The sequence below is a fragment of the Podarcis melisellensis genome, assembly GCF_964234715.1.
Source record: "Podarcis melisellensis genome assembly, chromosome: 1".
NCBI lineage: Eukaryota > Metazoa > Chordata > Lepidosauria > Squamata > Lacertidae > Podarcis > Podarcis melisellensis.
In genome coordinates, this window is record NC_138528.1 from 58,904,982 (window position 1) to 58,917,520 (window position 12,539).

Here is a 12,539-nt window from a genome sequence, read left to right on the forward strand (position 1 = left end):
GTGTGTTTTCTCTCTGTACATCATTATATTTTCAAAATGTTTACCAGAGCCTGTATTTTCAAGCAACTTCACAGAATGAAGCTGCACATTCACATAGGATCAGCAAAAGCTTGTTAGTCGTACTTGATGAAGTCTATCAATATTTGTGCATTCAAAAATACTGGGAAGCGCATGATTAGATTCTGTCCAATTTTGTTACCTTTTACCATTCTTTAGCCACTGAAGTGAACATACACAGTAAACGGAAACCATATTTCAGAAAATATGGTTCACCTCTTCACCTCTAGCCATCCTACAGCTCCAAATTAGGTTCTCTGGCAAAGCCACATGCCATATTTAGTAATACTTCCTTTACACAGACAAGCCTTCTTCTTGTTTTCTAGAAGTGGTCAATTCATATGAGCCCTTACAAACTACTGCACAACATTTTCAAGATGCTGATAAAAGTGTAACAATCACAAATATAGCTGTGGGAAGTAGCCAACTTCCTCCAAGTCTTTCCATTCCCCACCCCCCATGTTAGGATTCTTGCTCTGTGCTTGCAGTCATGGGATTGTTTTATGTCACATGACGGTGTATGTTTTCATTCCACATAGTGGGAAGTGACGGAGACAGGATGTTTGTGTTCACTGTGCTTCTGTGCTGTGGGACTATTGTCCTTTGTTCTTTCTCTTTGCTGTCTGATGAGAAAGAGGAAGAAGCTAAGTCAGAATGCTCCGAGTGTATTATATGTAAATAAAAGTAGATTAGCCAAAATGCTGTGCTGCTGAGTTTGTTATGCAAACCGCTAATACTCTGCAGGTTCCGTAAGTGTGCTGATGCCTTTTGGTATCAGTCGCTGTGATGTTCAGGCTGGAGAAAGCTTTTGAAGCTCCCGAACGACTGACCAGGAGGGAGAGAACATGCCAGTCGGTCATGTGTCTCTTCCAGGGTCCTACTCGCCAGTAGGACGATCCTGACACCCCACACACAGTGGGAAAATTACTGTATTTCATAAGAAGTAATTTAGTAATGATAAAATAAAAGTTATAAATACTAGGAAATTGGAGAAGAAATATAGCACAAAGTAAGAACTCCACTACACTCTGAATATATATAAGGTGCATGTAATCAATGAAAGTTGATCCACCAAGGCTATTGGGGCACAGCCCTCCGAAGGAGAATGGCAAGCATAGGCTGAATGCTCCATCAGCCCAAGCATTTTTTTAAAGGTACAAATGACCTAAAATTGTGCAAGTAAATTGAAAAGACTATACTGTATCTCAAGCCCCTTTACGATACAGACATCTATTTAAACATGGTAATACCAGTGGCCTCGATAACACCGCATTGCTAACATTTATCAGAAATTGAAATCCACCTAGAAAAAAAGCTCTACTGGTGTCCTGTGTGCTCCACATGTTATTTCATAATTCCTTGTGTTAAAGCACAGACCTCTATGAATAGAAATAGAAATTGAAAGTGAAAATTCCTTACACAGCATAATTATGCCATAACCTTCCTTAGTTTAATTTTTTTCGTTCATTTTCACTGTGCTCAATAGCATTTTAATTAGCAATCCACAGTTTAGACATTGCATTTTTATGTGAATTGTTGCACTACTTGGCCTGGTGAAGGGTTGGTTTTTTTTGTTTTTTTAACGGTCAAGCAGCTGAGCAGAGCTGTAATTATAACTTAGGGTTACAAAGAAAGTGATGAAGCATTCAAGGTTGTGATTTCTGATGTCACCCACTCGCTTCTGTGTAATTAAAACCTTGTAATCCACATCTGAATTGTCACTGTCACTTACCCATTGCTTATCCAAATGTACCCCCTGTCTGGTTTTTCTCTTTTACAAGACAGACTGTGAATAAACCACAGCATAAGAAACATATGCCCTCTGGACAAGGTCATTGTTGGATTCTTCTTAATTACTTGAGACATTTCTGTGCAGTCTAAACAAACATGTACTACATGCAAGCCTTTTCATTCATCAGTCTGCGCTTTGTCCCTTGAGGTACATATATTTCTGAGTCACTTTGCATTTCATATCTCTATAGATATTTCTCATTATATATTGTCATTTAAATAACAGTACAGTTGTTCCAATCCATGTTCAGTATCCAGAGGTATATTCCCATTAAAAATGGATGTTTTTTATAGTTTGAATTGTAAGAAACAGCTAAGAAAAACAGCAGTGCTCATATGTCTTGTTCATATGGACTAGCAAACTTCAGTGCTATGAGCTTGTTCTGACTGGTCAGTGCGCTTGCTTAACTGCATTGCTTGGTTGTCTTGGTTGTGCCCCAACCTTTACTTGACCACAAAGCTATGCTCTGTAAATCTGTCTTAGCAAGCCTGTGCAGTGCTCTGTAACAAAAGAACACTATTTTCTTTGAAATGCTTCACTTTGTTATAAAATACTGACTTGAAAATAATCCTGCAGGTGGCAGCAGAAATGCAGATGAAACCAAAAATCATTTTCATTTCAGTGAGAATTAAATGTTAATATAGGATGTGTGGTATATTTAATAAAAACAGAGGTGACCATTACTCTGTTACGTACTAAAAATGTTCTCTCTCTTATGAGTATTCATTAAGTGTCAGTAAAAAAGAAGTAATTGTTTCTGTGAGGTTCTATTAAAAGTACATTTGAATATCAGATAGAATACCTGGGTTTCCTGGTATCTCTGTGGAACACCCTCCCATCAGATGTCAAGGAAATAAACAACTATCTGACTTTTAGAAGACATCTGAAGGCAGCCCTGTTTAGGGAAGTTTTTAATGTTTGATGATTTATTGTATTTTTAATATTTTGTTGGAAGCTGCCCAGAGAGATTGGGGAGACCCAGCCAGATGGGCGGAGTATAAATAATAAAAATTATTCTCATTATTAATATTATTATTATTAATAATAATAAATTTGACAATCTTCTGGATGTATTTATTTTAAGTTTCTTTAATGATAACAGCAGACCACCATCAGTTCACATTGGAGATACAGTGTTATTATTAGTACTTTTTGTATATTATTATTCTATAGAGGGGCTTCTCATCTGTCTCTTCCTTAATTTTAATTATTTTCTTCTTTTTTCCTCATTAAATTTGTGAATAAAAACTTTGCTTTTATTTGTTTCATCAATATTTATTAGCTAATCTATATATTCATTGGAGAAAGTACTATTAATCAGCTTCATTATATCCAGAAAGGTTTTTTGGTGTTCTTTACCACTATAAATATATTTGCATCTGATATATGAAAGGAAAGTATAACTTTGGAAACAGATATCTGTACTGGTCTCTCTTGTGAACTGTACACATTATTGTCATATGCCAATGAGAACTCTGAGATACTTTAATTGATCTTGAAAAGCCAGTGACCCTTTCTGGACAACTGCCATATCATCAGTGAAATTGATTTTGGACTGTGCCAAATTCCCTGTAGCATTGAATCCAAGTGTGTTAGCTGGACAAGGGAGGAGGGGTGAGAGGGGAATGATGATAAATTTTCAGAAACTGAATGGGATTAACAGCAGTTTGCTCAGCTGTCAAAACTAAGTAGAGGTTTTTAGGTAGAGATCGTTTTAGTTGTTGGTGAATGCTTCATTAGCGCATGCAGAGGGAAACTAGCTGCAGCAATTATAGAGTGAAATAGTTTGGCTCAAACACTCCAAAGCAGTAAGTTAAATATGTTTAGCTTCCTTCATGATAAAAGGATGAATGCTTTACTATTTCATACACTTGGAAAACGGGCGATTTACTTTGAGATTTCTCGGTGTTTACTTCTTAAAGTGCTGTGGTAAGTTTTTCATCTTATTATAAAAATTTCATCATGCTTTCTGTTTTTAATGGGATTCTGCTTCCTAAATGCTTGCTTTTAGCATTAATATTTTTGCATTTTATTTATAAGGGTTTGTAGCCACAGAAATGCATGTTTAGTATCACAAAGCACTAAAAGCTCAAGCTGAAAAATAATGACAGCTAAACTGAAGCTGAAAACCTCTCCTGCATTTTCAGTCAAAAACATGGAGTTTGAAACTATGGTGCACCATTGAGTCCAGTGCTGGGTTTCTGTCTAGTAAAACTGTGCAGCAGCCCCAGTGTGCATATCAGAGCTGCAGACTTGCTTTTATGTGTCCATGTGCCATGTAACTGTCTAAAGTGCTATATCCCAGTTGGGTGCAAAGGAAGCATTACATTAGCATACTTAGAAGTCGATATCACTGCAGCCCAATCACTGCAGAAGCTCCTGCTCTAAAAAAGTGAACAGTATAGCAAATACAGCATAGTGAATAGGTCGTTGCAATTTATAGAAAAATGGCAAAGACAACATATTTATAAACTAGTGTGTTTAGTTCCTCTCCTCATTATGAAGCACACATTGGGATTCTTTTTTGTAATCATTACATTCCCAGTTTCTGTACCATTCAGCCCACCTGAGCATTAAACACAGGCTGCAAAACAATTGCAGTAAGATAAATTCTGTTTGGGAAACTACAACAAGCCCTCTTATAGAATCATACAATTGTAGAGTTGGAAGGGTTCCCAAGGGTCATCTAGCCCAACCCCCATTGTGCGGGAATCTCAGCTAGATAATACATGACAGATGACCATCCAACCTCCACTTAAAAACCTCCGAGGAAGGAGAATCCACCACCTTTGGACGGAGCCTGCTCCACTGTTGAACAGCTCTTACCATCAGAAAGTTCTTCCTGATGTTTAGTCGGAATCTTCTTTCTTGTAGCTTGAGGCCACTGGTTCGCGTCCTAGCCTCCAAAGCAGGAGAACACAAGCTTGTTCCATCTTCCATGTCACAGACCTTTAGATATTTGAAGATGGCTGCCTTTGACTAGTCTTTTGGATGCTGCCCTTCAATAGCTAGTCTCAGTAAGGACACCTAGTGTTTAAGATGGTGTTTAGCTGGGAGGGTGGGCAGTCTTTGAAAAACTGTGGTAAAATTGATGTTCGATGCTTTAGCTGAGATTCCTGCATTGCAGGGGGTTGGACTAGATGACCCTTTGGGTCCCTTCCAACTCTACAATTCTGTAAAATATTTATTAGATAGGAGCAGCTGGCTAATGTTCTCCTTCCTCCATTATAGTCACTAGAATTAAGCAGTTGAGACAGGAATGTGAATCTTGCCCTTTTTTGTTCAATTGTTTCTATTGATACTTCAGTTTTCTTACAGCCGTTATACTATTATTATGTGATGTGACTTATTAACATTATCTTAAGAATACAACTGGCTTGTCTGAGTCAGTCTTGACAGCTTGTTTATATTGGAGATGTGCCATGGGGCACAGTAAATCCAAGGCCCAATGCAGTTAGAGGACAAGATACAAGCAGGCCGTAAATCATGCTGTTTAATCTTATGTCTCTTTTAACAGGCTAAATTTGGCCCTTTTTTGGCATTTTGAAACATACCCAGTTCTTTTACTTAAACATAAAGAGGCTAAAGTTCCAATAGCAGCTGAAATAGTGAAAGCTTTGCCATACTTGGTATAAACTTGTTGAAATATTAGAGTATAATAAAACTATATTTAAATACACTTCTACAAACTGACAAGAGCCAAGGAATATAGTTGATGCAGGTTTCTTAACTCCCACCCTTTTTAAAAGGCCACAAAACAGATTTAAAACTAAACCTTCATAATGGGACCCCACCTATGGGCTTTTTTAAAGGTCTAAGAACATAAGGAGAATTCTGCTGGATCAGGAGCCCATCTAGTCCATCCATTATTCTGTTCTGACAGTGGCCAACGAGATGCCTGTGGAAACCTCACAAGCACGACCTGAGTGCAACAGCCCTCTCACCATTTGTGATCCCTGACAGCTAGTATTCAGAAGCTGCTTCTGACATACTACTTCAAACAGTCAAGGTAGCATATAGCCATTATGGCTTGTAGGCATTTGCAGCCTCCACAAATTTGTCTAATCCTTGTTTAAAGCTATCCAAATTAGTGAAAAGCATGGTGGAATCCATGTAGAAAGCCTTGAAGAGTTCTTTATGGCTGCATCTTTACAGAGGGGCAGGAAATGACCACCACTTTATTGTTCCCTGGAGTATTTAATCTCTAGCAATCCAATCCTGAAGTGACCAACTGGTGTGGAATAGGGATCTGGTCAGTGTTCTCCAGGAAAGGGTAGCAGAAGGCAAGTCAGTCATACTATCACTTCCAGATCAGTAGTGGTCAGGTGACCCAAGGAACTATGAAGCTGCTGACTCTCTATGACTCTATGAAGCAGCAATGGCACTGAGAACCTTATGTCCTACAGTGTGAGATACTTTGGTATTGAGCTATGAAAGAAGGTATGTTTGCATCCATGAGGGCAGAGAGGGATGTGTGTAGAAGGAAACAGCAGGAAGAAGAAGCTAGCTGAAGAATATTAAAAATAGAGGCCAACACAGATGAATGTGGATGGAGGGATGTAATAAGGATGTGTGTGGTTGAACACAGCAAAGAATGCAGGTGTAAGAAAAGGAAAGTGTGGGTATTTGCTGGGTTGGTTGTATCTAGGAATAAAAGCTTTGTTAAACCCCTGCTGTTTTTAATATTTCAATGCCATTTGAAGCAAACATTTTGATTACTCTTTTTTTCTTTTTGCGTCTGGATTATTGTAGCATGCTTTCATTTCCTGGTTATTCTTCAGTGACAAAAATGTTGTCTAACTTGATGCCCATGACTGACAGGTTCCCATGATTGTTTCAAGTCTTTCTAGTGCCTCATAGATTGTATGCCAGACCTCTCTCTGTGGAGTTTCATTAAAACATTCAGTCAGGGTCCAAGGAGAATCAGCCTCAAACCTGTCAGTGTTTGTTATTACAAATGACTTCAATCCTGAAAGACTACATGGAGGGGCAAGTCTTGCTCAGTTTTTAAAAGCACCTCACATCTTCTATTGTTGCATAATGGGATGAAAGGAGTGCCTCTAGCATTTCAAGTACTTATACAGTGTTTAAACAAAGACAATAAGAAATTGTAGTCACTTAAGGCCAGACAAGGAAATAAATATGCCTGTATTGTAGCATTGTGGGGTTCCCTCCTCACCTTTCAAAGCCAGAAGCCCCTTTCTTCTCTGTGTAATCACAGTTCCATTTTATTTATTGCATTTAGATTCCCCCACCCTGCCCATCCTCTTGGAAGCTCAGGGCTGCATCCTCCCCTCATTTTATTTTGTCAACATTATTGTGAGGAAGGTTCAGCTATCACTGTGAGGCACTGAGTGGCCCAAGGTCCCTGCAGAGCAGGGAGTTGACATCCGCTCTCCATGGTTCAAGTCGCATCTTCAGCACTACACTGTCTCTTAAGGGTATAGACAATACAGTATCGTAGGACTAAAAACTCTGTTTCTACTCAAGGTCTTAAGCAAGCGAACTACAGTAAGAGAGCACAGGTTTTAAGAGGGCCTGGGAAATATATTCTGTACAGTGGCAGTTCACATTTTTTCAATTTGGCAGATCTCCCCAGCCATGGTGGTTCTTCTTGGAACCACCATGGGGTGAACATATTTACTGGTACACAATATGAGTTTCTGCCTGTGATAATATATAGAGGGCCAGAATTATGTTAAGAAACAAGATGCTTTTCAATGGTGGAAACAGCCTGGTGGAACAACGAAACATTAATGAAATAATTTAGCAAACAGTTAAAGCTTGCTTATTTATTTGTCAATTTAAAGTGTTTTTACCCTGCTTTTCAGCCAAAAGAATTTCCAAAGTGAATAAAATGAATGAATAAAAACAAGGGAGTCTCTCTTTTTTTTTACAGGCTTGCAGTGGAAAAGAAATCGCACATAAGCAAAAACAAAAAAGGGGGGGGATGAGGAGGAAAGAGGGAAACAAGTAGACCCAAGGACCAATTCTTAATATATTAGTTCTTGATTCTCAGCTGGAATGGAAACGGTTGAGGGACAAAAGGAGCCAAATTAAGCTGGTCTCTCAGCAGAGCTGATGGAACAGCCTTGTTTCACATTGTTCCCTGATGGAATGTCGACTATAAAGGGATAGTTAGTTTGGTGTAGTTCTGCTTTAGATCCAAGAAGGAAATGTGCTTCTTTATAGATATTTTTGACTGACACACTTTGGGTTTCATTTTCAGAACTGAACTATCAAAATAAATTAGGTCATAGATCCTTGAATAAATGTGTCCATCATTTACTGCCTTTTAAAAGTCTGTTTTGTCATTTAAATCTGTGATTCCGATTGTCATTTTTGCTGTATTTTTGTTTAATTATTGTGCATTGTTTTTGCTTCTTATTGTAAGCCAACCAACCGCCTTGAGCAATGGGACAAAAGCCAGGGTAGAAATGTTGGGTAGCTATCCTTCCATCTACCTATCCAAATGTCCTTCAGTAAGTTGGAACCTCATGATTGATCCAGCTGACTGAATATTCCCTTCTGCAGTGGCATTCGAAGTATGACTTTGATGTAGTGGCTACAGGGAGATCCTGAGGGAAGGTGGTGTACATGTATCTCATTATGGTTCATCTAGGATCTCCATATTAAACTCTGGAGCCAAGTCCAGGGGGTGTGGGTGCTTTTGCGCCCACAATACTATATATGTGGGGGCTGCCCCCGAAAAATCAATGGGCAAAGTTGATGCCCTTCCCTGCTGTCCCCATCTCTTCAACGTGAGAGAGGAGGGGCTGCTGTGTCTGGCTCTGCCAGCTACTCCTCCTCCTCTTCTTCTTCCTCCTCCTCCTGATCCGTGAGGGAGGAGGAAGAAGAGGAGCCGCCACTGCTGGTTGGTCGGTGCGTGTGACATCACACGTACTACATGCAGGATGTGTGTGTGACATCACACATCTGCGTTATGTTGCAGACACCCACAATCTTCAGTGCAAGATGGCACCTATGTTATTAAACGTTACTGCAGATGTAGCTAATCAGAAGCATGAATCAGTCATGCTTCTATTTCCCCCTGGCTCACCCAGATGCTTTTTTCCTCTGAATTAGTAACATGACTACTGTATTTCCATCTCTGGGTATATTTATTTTTGTAGACTAAAATGTAAAGTTGTTGCTGAAGATTCCCTTTATGTGTTTTAACTAAGACCTGAACTGTTTCATATGGTGTCTGGCTTCACACAATCTGCTGTGTGTGAATGAAATTGGCCCAGGTTACTTTATGTGCACAACCCAGCATGCTCTGAGTGGTGTTTGGCGAATAGACCAGATAGTCTTATGCATTAAAGAATTGTTAAACTGATCTAATTTTATTTTCTGCTGTATTTTCTTTCGTTTGTGCTTTCTTGTGTTGATAAATTCCAGACACCATTTAGCTATATTTGCTTTGTGAAAATCTCTTATATTTATGTTTCTTTTTGGGTACTCACTGTGAGTCTGCCTAGAACTATGTTTGGTAATATTTAGAGGCATTTTTGGTTACTTCTAGCAAAGTTACACAGATAGTGAGAGAGCAGCTTGTGTTTGACAAATGATGGGAAATTGCATGTATTTTTTGTGGCATTTATTATAGTGCACGCTATCTAGCATTTCACAGAACAATTAAAACCATATGCATCTTCTCATTGCAAATGGTTAGGCTAGCGTTTGCAGTCAAGACATTACAGGAGCAGTTGAAATCCAACCTAGCTGTACTGCAGTGTATATTGGCATTCAAACAAGACCACCATCATCTGTGTAACAGAAACACTTGGAATTAAATAAACTCTAGGCACAGCACTTGTCTATGAAAGAGGCATAGTGAGTGGTTATTCAGCCTAGCTGTATTTTGAATTTGAAGACATTTCATTTGCTGTCGATAAAAGTCAGCCATGGTTCTTGCAAAAAGAATACAGCTTCACAAAATAAGACAAATGGGATTTTAACTCATCATAAAATCAGTTGAGTGTTCAGCAGGACAAAGTCAGAGCTAATTGAAATGAAAATTTCTTTAGGAAGTGAAGTTTTTTATGATGTATTGTTGAGATAGGGCCAAAACAATTTACCACACTGAGCAGCAAATTTTTGTAAGTAAAAACTGATCAAGAGGTGGAGGCAGGCATGTGGTCCTCAGGCAAGCAAGTCCTCAGGCAAGTGCATCTTCTTCCAGAAACTCCATATTGGGAGCTGATGATGAGCAAGACTGAGTTACTTCTAAAGTTACACAGTCTATCCATAACAAAGTTGTGGCTTAAATTTCCCATATTCAGCTCTCTGACCACTAGAAGTTTCTTCAGAGAATAAAACATAATGTATACATAAAAGCAATCCCCATTAGAAGGTTATATGATGAGGTGATACAATCCTCATCATACAGATACAGATAAAACAGGATTAAGGATGAGGGCATTGTTTATTTTTAATTGAGAAGGCAATGTGTGATGGCTGCAGTTTATAGTTGTGAGGAAAAGGAAGAATAGAGAGATAAAATAAGAGTGGGAGATGGGAGAAGAGGATAAGAATTGAGAGTAAGTAGTGAGAGAGAAAATGAGGATCAAGGAATGGTACAGGAGACAACAAGTTGTGGGTGGGATGGATGAAGAATAGCTTTGCACATTTCAGGGCTACTTAATAAATTACAAAAAAGTTTCCAAAAACCTCTCCTTTAAACACCACAGCAGCTTTTGCAAATAAATTTTACAAATTTACAAGTGAACAGGAACTTTTACTAGCCTGCTGCTCATTCATTGCTAGATGTTGAGAGGACCGAAAAGCATATAACCCTACCAAGATTTGATTCTTCCTTATCAGAGGCAACTAGACTAGTGCTTATACTCAGTCCTGCATTGCAGAAACACATGAAAAACATAGTAAGAATGCATCTTTTACTGAAACATATCAATAAATCCCTAGTGGCTTAAAGGCTTAATTGACACTTCGTCATTAAGACAAATCGGAGGTCTCTGCACATACTACGTTGGTTTACAGTCAATAGTACCCTTGAGCTCTGCCTTTTTAGGTGCATTTAGCATAACTTGTGAAAGAGCCCATATGGGTTGACGATGCACCAATTAAATGTGTGTGCTAATTAATCCACGAAAGGCTCTTCTCCCTGCATCTGGGTCTGTTAATAAAATTTCTCCTGCATCATGCCTTTCTGTGGCTCCTGGCATAACGCTTTCTGGGGAGGAAACTGCAGCAGAGACCGTCCAGTTTTAACGGGTTGTGGTTAATAATCCAACACACTGGAAATCTTCCCACATCCTAGCAATGCCTTCTTTCTATAAAACAAGCCTACACATCTGCTCTTCTAGTTAGGACGTAACAGTGTGAAATGACCGTGGGCTTATTACAAGAGGGTTCTCCTGGAAATTCACATCCCTGCTACGTAAGGAAGATGGGTGTGCTTGGAAATGTGAGGTGGTCTGGTATGGATCATGCGAGGGAGGTTAACAGAGCTTTATCTTCAGTGAGCAGCCAAAAGTGAAGCAAAACAGCCTCTGTGTGGCTGCAGCAGTTAGTGATTCACAGAACAGCATTCACAGTTTTCCCCCCACAAACTGCTGCAAACATTCGCTCTCAGCCGTTGTTTATTTTTAAGTTCAAATTTTTTCTTTTTTTCTTTTTATAAAAAAAGCAGCTTGAGAAGCTCTAAATGCCGTTTATTGCTAGAGGATCTGGGACGGCAGGTAAAAGCCGTTAATCCCCAGCAAGCTCCTGGGCAGACTAACAGTCAGAGATGACAAAAGTTAATTGGAAACATGAGCAGCATAACAGAAGACATATTTGCAGTAATTGGGATGTAATGTCTCCAGAAGAGAGAGTTTGCAAAGAGTAACTTTAGAAAAGAAGTGGCTCTCAAGAGGTGGGTAAGCAAGTGTGGTTCTTATGCTCTCGTATTCATTGAATGAGACGCTTTCAAACAGACAGAATCAATAAGAGATTTGGACTTGCCAAGGAAGCATTTTCAGCTAGCTCTTTTTACTCCAGCTGGTTTCAATTATGAGATAAAGATGTATCGTTTATTGTTGCTGCATGAATAAAGATATGATAAGTTTTGGTTTTGTGGATTTGGGTTTGATTCAGTGTTTTACTGGACTAGAAACTGAGCTTGCAGTTATCAGAAGGATCTTCTGATAGAGTGTACATTTGTGTGTTGTGCTGTTTGATCCATGTTACAGTTGGATTTTTGCCAAGTAGCAAACTTCAGCAGAGCTAATTCTGCTCAGTATAAAGCAGACAGTTTGGGTTATAAAGTTGTTATATTTTTTAATTTTCTAATAGTACGCTGTTAGTGTCTGAGCAGGATACTCTGACACACACTGACCATGTGCATTTATTTGAATGTAGTTGCTGTTAGGTAACATCTAAAATACATTATTCTCTATTATTTGGTAAGCAACTAAAAGTAGACAAGGTAATTCATAGCAATAAGAAACAGAAGGTCCCTGCTAGAAGGCTTTTTAAAAAACTTAACAATTTTAATTGTTGATGATTTGATTGTCCTATTATTTTACTGCCCCCCCACCAGAACAAAAATAAAACAGATTTTGTTTTGAATGACATAGATAGTGTTGTGTTCAGGTCATATAAAATGTTACCTTAGTAGTTTGTAGCTGCTGTTAGATGTCAGCATTTTGTGAAAGCAAGTTGTGTTCACCTGAAGACTTTCCAA

General features: G+C 38.8%; 1 protein-coding gene across 8 annotated transcripts in view; it reads left to right on the forward strand.

Moving 5' to 3' along the window:
• Positions 1 to 12,539, forward strand: part of NAV2 (neuron navigator 2) — a 535,652-nt gene that overhangs the window by 386,484 nt on the left and 136,629 nt on the right. The gene's annotated exons all lie outside the window — the stretch shown is intronic.